We start from the raw sequence: 13,334 nt of genomic DNA on the forward strand, positions 1-13,334 counted from the left end.
CAATGGGTCGGCCTTGGTGCCTTCAACCCATAAGTACAACGAGGAAAAACACACCTCGTAGTCTGAACAAATAGCTGAATAGGTCTCTGCTCAGAATATCAACTCTACCCATCACCTATTCATCAAATAGTGACCAATCTCAAATACAACTCAAAATACCCAAAATACCCTTAGGTCAAACTTGGTCAAATAATGGTAAAAGTCAAAACGTCAAACCTGGTCAACACAGCTGAGTACGCGCAACATACTCAGCTTGTTTGCATGGCGTACACGAGCATTGACCAAAAACACGAGTTTGACATGGTACGCTCAACGTACCATTTCGTACACCCAGCGTACACTGCCTTCACTTAATCCTTCTATTAATAGCTTATTCCTTAATCTCTTCACTTAATCCTTCTAAACTAACGTCCTTACCCATAAAGTTTCCAACTTTGTTGTCTTGTATGGCTAATAAGTGCACAACAACAAAAACCCTAACTCCTTAACTCAATAAGACACTAAAACTCATGCATGGAGAGAAACTAACAATCAAGATTGCATTTTTATGACCTTAGACACTCCAAAAAATTTGGAAGGACAATCCATTTGGATCTAGATCATGTCATACTCAAGAACATCATTGATTGGGGACAAAATCACAATATAACATCATACAAACTATATATAATCAAATAAGCTTCAATGTATGAACTTTATACCTTCTAGAGATGTAGGATGGTGCAAAACTTCCAGATCCAATGTTGTTCCAAGCTTCTAAGTTTTTCTCTCTTCCTTTTCCTTCCTCTATGAACACCAAAACACATACAAAAGGCTTAAGAATGCTCAAAAACAAATTAGGGTTTGCGAAGGTCGAAGTTGGGGCTGGAGGTTGATGAAAGAAAGAGGACTTGGGACTTAAGGATGCTTAAAAAGGGTCTAAACCCTAAATATTAGGGTTTGAGATTTGGGCATGTATACCCAATGTACCTGGGGTTACGCCCATCGTACGTGGCGACGCCCCCAAAATTACAAAAATGCCCTTTTTGGTCCAATTTGCCACAATCCTCATATCAAGGGCTAGAATGCAATTAAATCTCATGCTTAGGGTTAAAACTGGAAATACCTCGGTGTTACAATTCTCCCCCACTTGAACTAGACTTCTTCCTCGAAGTCCGCTGCTGTGAACAACTCAGGGTAAAGCTCCCGCATCTCTGCCTCAGGCTCCCAGGTCCATTCGGAACCCTTCTGATATTGCCATTGGACTTTGACCAAAGACACCTCCATTTTGTGCAAGGCCTTCGTCTTCTGAGGGAACAACCGTTGAATCGTTAGCCACACACTTCCAAAGCTAAGAAACATGGAAGGTGTTGTGAATCTGACTGAGCTCCTTAGGAAAATCTAGCATGTAAGCTACCTTGACAACCCTGGAAAGCTCCCAAAATGGCACAATATGTAGGGTCGAAATATGTTGTAAACAATCGAAGTCTGTTTAATAGTTCTCTTCGTATGTTTTGATCTCTTCGTATATTTTGTTATGTATTTGCTAAGGTGTCTCATGTACGAAGCTTAACGTCTAAGCCTTAGTATTTTTTGTACTTCCTGTTTCCTATAAATAGGAGCTGAGCATTGGGTATATAGTAAGAGTTTGAGAGTGATTGTAAAAGTTCACCCTTTTTACTATCATTTTGTACTTGTGTTCATAGGAAGTAATAGAGCTGAAACCAGATTATATTTACTTCTCATGTTCAAATTACATTTGATTTACTCTGATTTGTTTAATACTCGATTATCACTTCTACAATTGGTATCAGAACGATTCTCGGTTTGGCAACATTTGTTACAATTGGAGCAATTTTGGTGAGTCTCTCTATATGATCTCTCTTAATTTCATTGAATTCGTGCGTTGCGTTATTGATTCTTGGTCGTTTGATTCGTTGGATCTAATTCGTTTCAATTCCCTTTGTTTGATCCAATTAATTTTTGTTTAGATCTAGCCCAAAATTCATTGTGATCCATTTCTTTTTGATTCAGCCTAAATTTCAATATGTTACTGTTCATATTTCGTTTATTCAAGCCCAAACAATCAATTTAATATTGTTCATGTCCAAATATAAGCCCATGATTCTTCCGATCTAATCTACTTTGAGTCCAAAATTTCATATTCGCATATTGTGTCCAAATCCGATTTCTATTCATTTTTGTTTAGCCCATATGTCATTCGATCCAATATCTTAATCTATTGAAATCAAAAATCGTGAAACTTACTGGTATCGCTTTTGGTTCTTCGTCACTTTAGACTTCAGGAACACATTCTGATTATCATGTATCGATCGTTTCATTTTCGTTTTAGAAATCTTCTTAAATTCGATTGATGTTCTTCATTATTTTGAACTTGTGAATCGACTGGAGTTGATTTGGGTTATTATCGGTCGATAATGATCAAGTTGACCAAGAAAAATAGTCAAATTATTTCTTGGATCTGGATGAACTTGACATAGAACATTGTGAATGGTGATGAATAACTGTTGGAATAAGATGTTTGATCTGAAATTGTTCTGAAAAATTGTCAATTTGTTGTTTGTTGACTGATGAACTGAAAGTCAAAACAAAAAGTCAAAATTGTTGTTCTTGGTTCAACTTGTACGCACACTTCACTGAGTTGTACCATTGGATCATCATTGTGTGGTTCTTGAGTTCAATGTTTGAATATCAATTTTTGGTTGTTGATTTGGATTTGAAGTCGATTGACGTCGACTGGTGTTGGTCGCTAGTTCGCTTTGGAAGTCAAAATCAGTGTTCTTGATAAATCGAACTCGAAATTGAAAGTTAAACTGGGTTTGGAATCAATGGTTTGGAAGTCGATGTGAGTTCGTTTTGGGTTGAACTGTGAAAAGCGAAGAAGGCTTGATGTCGTGTTCAATTTCATGAAAAACGAAGGTTAAGGGATTGATAATGAAGAACGGAAATCAAAAAGTGATGTGGATTTTGGAGTTATGATGATTTCGAAAGTTTTGGATTATGATATCAAGGCTTGAATCAAAAACGAAGATTTTGATGCTTCGTTAAATCGACGACGATTTTGGTTTCAATCAAATAGACGAAGCCTTGAAGTTTTTGGAGTTGATGTGTTTATTCTTGGTGATCGATAATTTTGATTTAGGAAGAATTGGGTTGATGTATGAAGGGTTCCTGGATAATTGTTGATTTGGGATCGATGGTCGATAGATGGGTTTAAGGTGAATGGATTTTGGAGTCGACATGGGACAAAGGTTAAGAACGAAGGCTATGAAATCGATACTTTCGCCCCTGCCGCAACAAGAAGGTATACATTATGAAGAAACTTTCGCCCCTGTCGCAAGACTCGAGGCTGTTCGAATATTCTTGGCTTATGTAGCTCACAAAGACTTTGATGTCTATCAAATGGATGTGAAGTGTGCGTTTTTGAATGGAGAGCTGGAAGAAACTGTGTATGTGGAACAACCCCCAGGTTTCGTGAATAAAGAATATCCTAATCATGTGTATATTTTAGATAAAGCAGTATATGGGTTAAAACAAGCACCAAGAGCATGGTATGCAACTCTTACCAGTTTCTTAAAACAATTGAAATTTAAACAAGGATCAGTTGACCCCACATTATTTCGAAAGAAAGTTGGGAATCATCTAAAGCTTGTTCAAATTTATGTCGATGATATTATTTTTGGCTCGACTGACCCTGCTTTGTCTAGTGAATTCGAAAATTTGATGAAAAGCCAATTCGAAATGAGCATGATGGGTAAAATCAATAATTTTCTGGGTTTAAACATTCATCAAAGCAGAGAAGGAATTTTCATCAATCAGGAAAAATTTACAAAGAATTTGCTTGAAAAGTTTGGATTGACAAACAACACGAAGTTAAGAGTACCAATGGCGGTTGGAACGAGGCTAAACCATTCGTTAGAAACACCTGCGGTTGATCTTACTTTATACAGGAGCATGATAGGTTCATTGCTTTATCTTACTACAAGTAGACCTGATATCATGTTTTATGTATGTAATTGTGCTAGGTATCAAGCAAATCCAAGAGAACCACACATGACTGCAGTGAAAAACATTTTTCGTTATCTCGAGGGAACAACTTCGTTAGGATTATGGTATCCTGCGAAATCAGGATTTTTTATTCAGGCGTTCTCAGATGCAAATCTGGGAGGATGTACACTGGATCGAAAGAGTACAAGTGGTGGTTGTGAATTCTTGGATGGAAAGTTAGTCAGTTGGCAATCGAAAAAGCAAACGTGTGTTTCGATTTCTACTGCTGAAGCTGAATACGTTGCAGCTGCTGCTTGCACTTCGCAAATCATTTGGATCCAGAGTCAATTGCGTGATTATGCCATTAATATGAAAAAGATTCCACTGTATTGTGATTCACAAAGTGCTATACGCATTTGTCATAATCCAGTACAACATTCGAAAATCAACCATTTTGCACTTCGTTATCATTTTATTAAAGATCATGTGGAAGATGGCAACATTGAAGTTCATTTTGTAAAAACAACTGATCAGCTTGCTGTTATTTTTACAAAAACATTAGATGAAAAATCATTTTTTCGAATTTTGACAGGTTTGGGAATGATTGAAGCAAGTTCAGTTCCAGGGATGATTTCGAATGTATAACAATGAAGTGTTATGCAAAAGTGTCGATTCAGAGGCAAAATCGTTTCATTCAGAGGCTGACAGTATTAACCATTCAGAGGTTACTGTTCACGTTCAGCGCTTCGACACGCTTCAAATTCGACATCAAGAGCAATTTGTCTTGGAGTTCAAACTTTCGTTAGTTTGTCAAATTTTCGTTAGTCTATCACATTTTCGTTAGTTTGTCAAAAAAATTTCATTAGTCGGTCACATATTTTTTGTGAGTTAGTATCTTAGTTTTATTTTTGAAAAATTAAAAAAAAACTCCAAAAAGATTTTATTTTTGTTTTGTCATTTTATTTTCGAAAAATCAAAAACTCCAAAAAAAAAAAGATTTTATTTTTGTTTTGTCATTTTATTTTCGAAAAATCAAAATTTTCAAAAAGATTTTTTTTTATTTTCTTTTTCGAAAATCTTAAAAAACACAAAAATATTTTATTTCTTTTCGAAAAAGCAAAAATATCAAAAAGATTTTTGTTCTTTTGTTCTTTGTCTTTTCTTCGTACAGATTTCACGAAAGGTTTACAAGGGTCATGCTTGCGGTTCTATAGGAAGGAAAAATTTCGACAACTTTGTACTAGTTAGACTGTCCCTAGAAGCATGCTGCAACATGTCGACCCAAGCCTCCATTGACTCAATGTGTGATTTCGAAAGCCTTAATGAAATTTTCATTACGAAATTTTTTTCCCAATCAGGCTTTCATTCACATTAGTCTCCTGAGCTGCCTTACTCTTCTCAAATGAGTTAAGAGTAGTCTGTTTGGTCCAATCATAACAGAGGTACAATTGATTTCGTGAACCAATCTTTTTCATCTCAAAATTCTAACACATTTCACACACAATGACATATGTCCGAGAGGTCATCGATCAAACCAATCATGACTTAGGCATATCAAACTTCTGTGTTAATGATCTAACATCATGAGACCGTGATGAAAGTGAAACCCAAATATACTAACTCATTTAAGGAATTGACGGGGAATTATGTTCCAGTTTTAACGAAACAGTTGTTTCAGTACCAATCTCCGATGCTTCAAATCATATTCAATTCTTTTGAGTGGTCTTGATCAAATGGCCGAAACCCACGACATTTGTTTCCCAACAGTATCCAGTTGAATCTAATTTTTCTTTGAATATGATTTTCGTTGGAGTATCAACTATTTCACTTGTCACATTCAAAATCATTCAAAGCATACTTGTCACTGACTACACTGGTCAAATAGGTAATTTCGGTTACAATTACTCACCTTATGTTTAGGTTGATATGTAACGAAATTTTTAAGCCACCCACGAAGCCTTGAAAAAAAATCCCTTCGATACTTCTCTATAATTATTCGATTGACATTCACGGGAACATACACAAGCAGTTGATTATCTCTCTTGATAATTAACGAAGTAACCCTTGCCCGGGGTTTATCTGCTTTTGTGTCGAAAATTTGTTTTTCGACATCACAGATCCAAATTTTTCGTTAAGTTTGCTTCTTATCTTATTTTTTTGACACACTGCACACACGAAATCCTTGAGGTTCTGAGTACAACCAACTCTGGCTGATGATTTTGAAAGTCTGGCAAATGACTTCGTCTCTAAACCCAAAGACGAAAGAGCCTTACCTCCATGCCGAAGGTTCATGACGGTTACACTTCTATTGGGATAAACGAACAGGCTGTTTGACAAGACGTTTTGTATTCAGTCCGGGTTCCAAGGAGATGTGATGGGTACTTTTTTACGCGTGGGTACTTTATCGGAATAGTGGTGCAGTTTTCAAGGTGCCACGTCGGATCTCATTTAATGCTGCTCCTGCTTCACATTCAAATTTCTGGGTTACATATAAAAGGGGATTCAAGGGTTCTTTATCAGTTTACGTTTTCAAAAGAAAAATCCCCAATTTGTCTCAGAAATCTTTACTTGTTCCTCTAAGGTTCAAAACCCTAATCATGGCGACTCCTGCTACTGTTGTCGCTCCATCCCAATCTACTGATGATGTTTCTTCTCAACCAATTATGAAGATTCAAAGCACAAACTATCAAGTCGAGGGGGATGTTTCACTATATCCAGATGAGTTAATGATGTTGGTTGTCGCTTTGAAAAGCTCTGTTCTTTCTACTGCCATGTTCAATTCATTTGTTGTTCCTCTATCCTGGCTTTCCATAGCAGGATCTACTGCATCATAAGAAGATTCGTCTATCCAAGAAGATGTTCTGTCAGATTCTTGAAATTCCTAACTCTCCACCGTACACTGATCTTTCGTATGCTCAAATCGTCTATATGTTCAATGAGATGGGTCATCAACCCCCACTCACCAAGATAAGTGATTTCAAGAAGTCTGGACTTCCAAGTATTTGAAATTTTTTATTTGGTATTTTTCTACGCTGCTTGACTGGTCGCAGTGTTGGCTTGGATAAAGGTCGAATGGAGGTCTATGCCATGGTTGCTGGCATTTACTATGATATTCCAGTGGATTATTCTACTCAGATGTGGAAGGAATTTCAGAAAAGTGTGGAGAACACCAATGTGGTTCAAGGAATATCATGTGCAAGATACTGGAGTTTGATTCTTCGTCATGTTTATGACAAAGAAGGAATTGAAGTGCCAACTGATCAAGATAAAGCTGAATTCTTGAAGTATCACTTTCCAAAGGAGTTTACAGATGATGCTGAGGTGTTTTCAAACATTGCTAGAATCCCTGATGCAATGTTAAAACGTGTTGATCCAACCAACTCAGTATTAATTGAGTATTTGAAGTATATTAATCTTCATGATGAAACAGGAAAGTTGTTATCAAAAGAGGATGTTGGTCCTTCTAAGAAATCAAGAAGGTCGAAGAAGGATGCAAAGGCCACTCCTGAGAAGCTTGTGCAAGAAACCAAGCCAAAGAAGTCAACAAAGAAACTGTCTACGACAGAGGAGCAAGTTTCGACTGTTTTGACAATGCCTGTTGAGCCTGTTGTTGATGAACAAGCCAAGGAAACAATTCCACAAAGTCTGGTGTTTTTCGAAGACTAAAAAAGAAATCTCGTGGTTCACGAAAGTCTACAGACGGATCTTCTAGGTTTTCTCCAACCATGGTTCGTAAACCACATCTTAATCATCAAGGGATTCTTATTTGTGAGGTTCCAGCTCCTGTTTCTCCTTCGTCAAAGAAACGAAGAGCTGAAGATGTCGCAAAGCATATTTCCAAGAAGAAGATTAAGAAACGAAAGTTGGTTATTTAAGAGGAATCGTCCGAAGGTGAGAAAGTTCCTGAAACACCTAAAGCTACTATCTCCAAACCAACATCGACTCCTGAGCAGATTGAAGTCATACAACCCGAAGTTTCGTTAACCAAGTCAGTTACTAAGGAGGTTCGAACTTCAGACATCACTACAAACGTATCTGATACGGTTGTAAATGTTAACATGGGTGAAGGAGATTCGAATACATCGCTTCCATTATCAGTCCAAGGTATTCCTATATTATCTTCCATGGATACTTCTGTTTCATTACCACCTTATATCATCCCTGTTTCAAACACAATAAACTCACCTACTTTTGAGCATGTTATCCAAAATCCATTTACCACACTTTTCTCATCCCAATCCACTAATCCACCCAAATCTATCAATGAACCTGAAACTGATACTGACGAAGGAGGTTTTGGAGGTACTTTTGATGATATGGAATTTGATGATGTGGAAGAAAATTTTCCAGATCATATGTTAATGTCTATGAAGCAGTTCAAGATTCTTAACAAGAAGTTGAATTCGATTATTCAATCTCAAGCTGATATGGGGGGAAGTAATTCGGTGTCAAGTATGGAGATTGATGGTCTGCTCAAAGCTGTCGAAGCCAGAATGATTACCAAATGTTCTGGATTGATTAAATAATCTGAATCACACATCATGGAGAAGTTGGACCAGAATGATAAGTGTAATCAGTTACGTGTGAAGTCTCAATCTTCGAATTTTCTGGGAGAAGTTAAAGATTTTAAACGGTTGGCTAAGGAACGACATGTATTGTTTGTTCAAGATGTGAAGAAAGTAAGGGAGGATGTTAATTTGCAAATTCGAGAACTTCGTGAATACATGGCGAAAGAGATTGCTAGTGTTCAAAAATACTATGCATCTCTCAATCAGAAGATGGATATTATTTGTGATGCAGTCACAAAGTATGTTAAATTGTACGAAAGTTTGAGTCCTCAAATTACTCAACTTTCTACGAATGATAGTCAAAGATTTTTGGAAGTTCTTAGTTTGTTAAAGGAGTTGAAAGCACTCATTGTCAAGCCTGCTACATCTTCGCTCATTACTCCTGAGTTCTTGTCTCAGAAGTTTATTCAGTTTGAAGCTGTTCTGCATAAACAATTAGCTCCATTATCCAGGATATCAAATTTATTACCAACAGATGCCCCGCCTGTTGTCCCATGGGTGCAAGGGGGAGAAAGGTAAGTTGGTAATGGAGTTTCGCATGAAGAAGTAAAGGTTGTTGGAAAAGTTTTCCTAACAAAAATTCCAACAACAAAGCCAATTGTTTCAACTGCTGGTCCGGTGAGTTCGACAGTGATAACTACAAAGCTAATTGACAAAGGCATTGTGATTGGTTCTTCAGCTGAAGGTGGTAGTAGTTCAAAACCAAAGAAAGTTGTTGATGATTCTTCGAAACAAGACAAAGGGAAAACGATTGTTATGGAGAAATCAAAAGAAGAGAAGAAAGCCGAAGTTGAAGCTGAAATGGAGAAACAAAGGGTGATTCAGAGTATTATGAGACTTCGTGCGAGTGATCCACCTGGAATGAATAAGGGTGATCCAAGCAAGCATTACAACTATGAAACTATTGAAGCAAAAGTTGCATATAATCATATGTATGCTTTTCTAAAGAAGCCGAAACAAAGCTATGCTATTGCTAATTCAGATATGAACCAACTTGATTTCCCTGTGAATGAGATGATGTTCATCACGGCTCAATACAGAATCATTGAAAAGTTCGATAATGATGATGAATATACTTATATGAAACTTAGGTTTCATGCTGTTCTTGGGAAAGTTCCAGAGGAGATATGGTCATTGGTGAAGATAAAGAAGGTGATCAGTATTACGAAGGATGTTCTGTTCGAGAACATGATGCAGAATTTTTGTTTTCATGTTGCAAGGGCGAATGGTCAAAATTGTGATTTCTCTGTTGCTGATTTTCCTTTAATGAACTTGTATGATCTTATACAAGTTTCATTGCTTTTGAAAGGCAAGAATGCTTCGCATCTTTAAGGAACAAATCCAGAAGTGTTTAGACTTGGTCTTGCCCACATCAAAATATTCATATATAATTACTATGAGTGTTTGGCCCTTACTGATGTGGAGTTGGCTACTGCGAAGGGGTTGGAAGTTAAAGTCCCTATGGAAGTCACGAAGACTCAACCTGAGTTGAAGAAATTTGCTGATGGGGAAATTTGCTTGAAACCGTTTGAATTGTTCTTCGCAGGAAAGGATAAGAATGGAAAGGCTAAAAGATTCTTGTTCCAGGCAAGCGAAGTTGAAAGGTATACTACACCCAGTATACGAACTTTATTGTTCGTATGAATAACTGTTCGAAAAACAACCAAGGGGATAAGAAGGAGTTAAAGAAGATTATTTCATGGTATACGGAGATACGAAGAGTGATGTTGTTTGCTGCACAGATTCTCTCAACTTGAGAAGTTCGAATTGTTTACAAATGGGGAGATTGTAGGGTCGAAATATGTTGTAGACAGTCGAAGTCTGTTTAATTGTTCTCTTCGTATGTTTTGATCTGTTCGTATATTTTATTATGTATTTGCTAAGGTGTCTCATGTACGAAGTTTAATGTCTAAGCCTTAGTATTTTTTGTACTTCCTGTTTCCTATAAATAGGAGCTGAGCATTGAGTAGATAGTAAGAGTTTGAGAGTGATTGTAAAAGTTCACCCTTTTTACTATCATTTTGTACTTGTGTTCATCGGAAGTAATAGAGCTGAAACCAGATTATATTTACTTCTCGTGTTCAAATTACATTTGATTTACTCTGATTTGTTTAATACTCGATTATCACTTCTGCACAATATATTGGGGCCCCAAATTGCTCTTCTTCCTGAAGCGTATTACACCCTTCTAGGGTGATACCTTCAGCAAAACCATGTCGCCGACCTGGAACTCCAACTCAGATCAACGCTTGTCGGCATAACTCTTCTATCAAGTCCGAGCTGTCTGTAGTCTCTGTCTAATTTGCAGAATAAGTTATGTCGTCTGAAGGACCATCTCATTCCTTCCCATGACTCTGTGACCGACATCTCCCCAACAAACTGGGTTACGACACTTCCTCCCATATAGAAGATCAAAAGGTGGTGCACCAATATTGGAGTGGTAGTTGTTCTTGTACGAAAAATTAGCTAGGGGAAGGCAGGAGTCCCAACTCCCACCAAAATATATGAAACAAGCTATCAACATGTCCTAAAGTGTCTGAATCGTCCGTTCATTCTGAACCTCAGTCTGCGGATGATAAGTAGTTCTAAGAACCAACCTCGTACCCAGTTCCTCATGGAACTTCTACCAGAAACGAGATGTGAACCGAACATCTTGATTAGATATAATGGAGACTGGAATACCATGCCGAGCAACAATCTTGCACACATGTAAATCGGCCAATATCTGGGCGAAGAACTCTCTCAAATGGATAGAAAGTGGGCGCTCTTGGTCAGACGGTCCACTATAACCCATAACGCATCAAAACCCTTAACTGTCCGAGTTAACTTGGTGATGAAATCCATGGTAATATGTTCCCATTTCCACATGGGAACCTCCAACAACAGCAACTTGCCATGTGGCTTCTGGTGCTCGGCCTTGACCACCTGACAGGTCAAGCACCTCTCGACATACGAAGCTATCTCCCTCTTCATGCACGACCACCAATAGCTAAGCCTCATATTCCGATACATCTTGGTGGCTCCAAGGTGTATCCAAAACCCGGACTTATGCGACTCCTCCAGCACAGGCTGCCTGATCCTACCAAAATATGGCACCCAAAACTGTCCATATCGGGCCAATAATCCACGACTGTCAATAGCAAACCTGCCAATCTCACCCCTGAGTCTCTCCTATTTCCAATTGTCCTTCTTGACTCCCTCAGCCTCAGCCTCCCTAATCAAATCCAACAATGGCAAATCAATTGAAATCCTCATACATAGGCTCTCAATAGTAGAGCTAGCCGTCTTGCAACTGAAAGCATCAACAACCACATTCGCTTTCCCTGAATGATACATAATCTCGCTATCATAATCCTTGACTATGTCAAGCCACCTATGCCGTCTCATATTCATATTTGACTGATCCATGAGATATCTTAAACTCTTGTGATCCGTTTAGATAGTACACCGGACCCCATACATATAATGTCGCCAAATCATGAGGGCAAAACCACCGCCACAACTCCAGATCATGTGTCGGATACCGACCCTCATGCAACTTCAGCTACCTGGAAGCATATGCAATGACTCTCCCTCACTTCATAAGCACCACTCCCAAACTAGTGATGGATGCATCACAATACACAGAAAAATCCTCAACACCCTCAGGGAGGGTCAACATTGGGGCCTCACATAACTTCTGCATCAGTGTCTCGAACGCAACATGTTGCTCAGGCCCCCATCGGAAATCCACGCCCTTTCTCGTGAGATGAGGGAGAGATACCGCAATCTTGGAGAAGTACTGAATAAATCTCCGATAATACCCTGCTAATCCCAAGAAACTCCTGATCTCCGAGGGAGGCTTCGGGACCTCCCACCTTTCGCATACGAGCTCCGTTTTCGACGTTCTTTATATGCACGCGTAGGTAAAATTATACTCTACGACTTTCGTTTAGACTTCGTCGGCTAATTTTGACTTTATTCTTAATATTATTATTTTTAACAGATCGGGACAGAAAATCCGTTAAAAATTCATAACTTCTTTATCCTACGTCCGTTTTCGTCTGTCTTTTTACCGTTGTACTATTTTTGACGAGACCTTCAATTCTCATTTAAGTTGTGTCGGCTAAATATCGATCGGTTTTTATTTCAAACTTTTAGCTGTCTATTACTAAACCGAAACTTAGAAAAATCATAACTTCCTCAAACGAAGTCAGATTTTTACGTTCTTTTTATGAAAGTTCTCGGTTTAACATATTCTACAACTTTCATTTAGATTGTTAAGGCTAAAAAGCCTTTTATCGAAAATTCACATTTTACACTGAATAGTGTTTTGCCGGGTTTGTCGCGGATCTTCGATTGGTCATAACTTCTTCGTTATAACTCGGATTTCAGTGTTCTTTATATTTTTGGAAACGTTGTTACAATCTCTACCACTTTGTTCATCCCAATTATGATTATTGATCAATTTATTAATAAAATGAATTCAAATTAAACATTCTGAATTCAATTCTGATAGAATATAATTTGAATGAAAATATACATGTATTTAATAAGTAATATAATGAATCATGGATTTCATTTAATCTAGATCAAATCTATTATGAATGTGTATATCTTGTTTGTATAGATAACTAAATATATTAAATAACATAACTATTTTTTTCTTATATTTATCTATTTTAGACTGTTAAAACGAATCTTTCTTTTGTTTTACTCTTTATCGTATTGGATTGACCCAAATTTAGCAATCCAAGAAAATAAAGTGTTCGCGGGCGAATATTTACTCTTTCAATTTCT

The sequence above is a fragment of the Lactuca virosa genome, chromosome 7, assembly GCF_052849685.1.
Source record: "Lactuca virosa cultivar CGN04683 chromosome 7, Lactuca_virosa_CGN04683_v6, whole genome shotgun sequence".
NCBI lineage: Eukaryota > Viridiplantae > Streptophyta > Magnoliopsida > Asterales > Asteraceae > Lactuca > Lactuca virosa.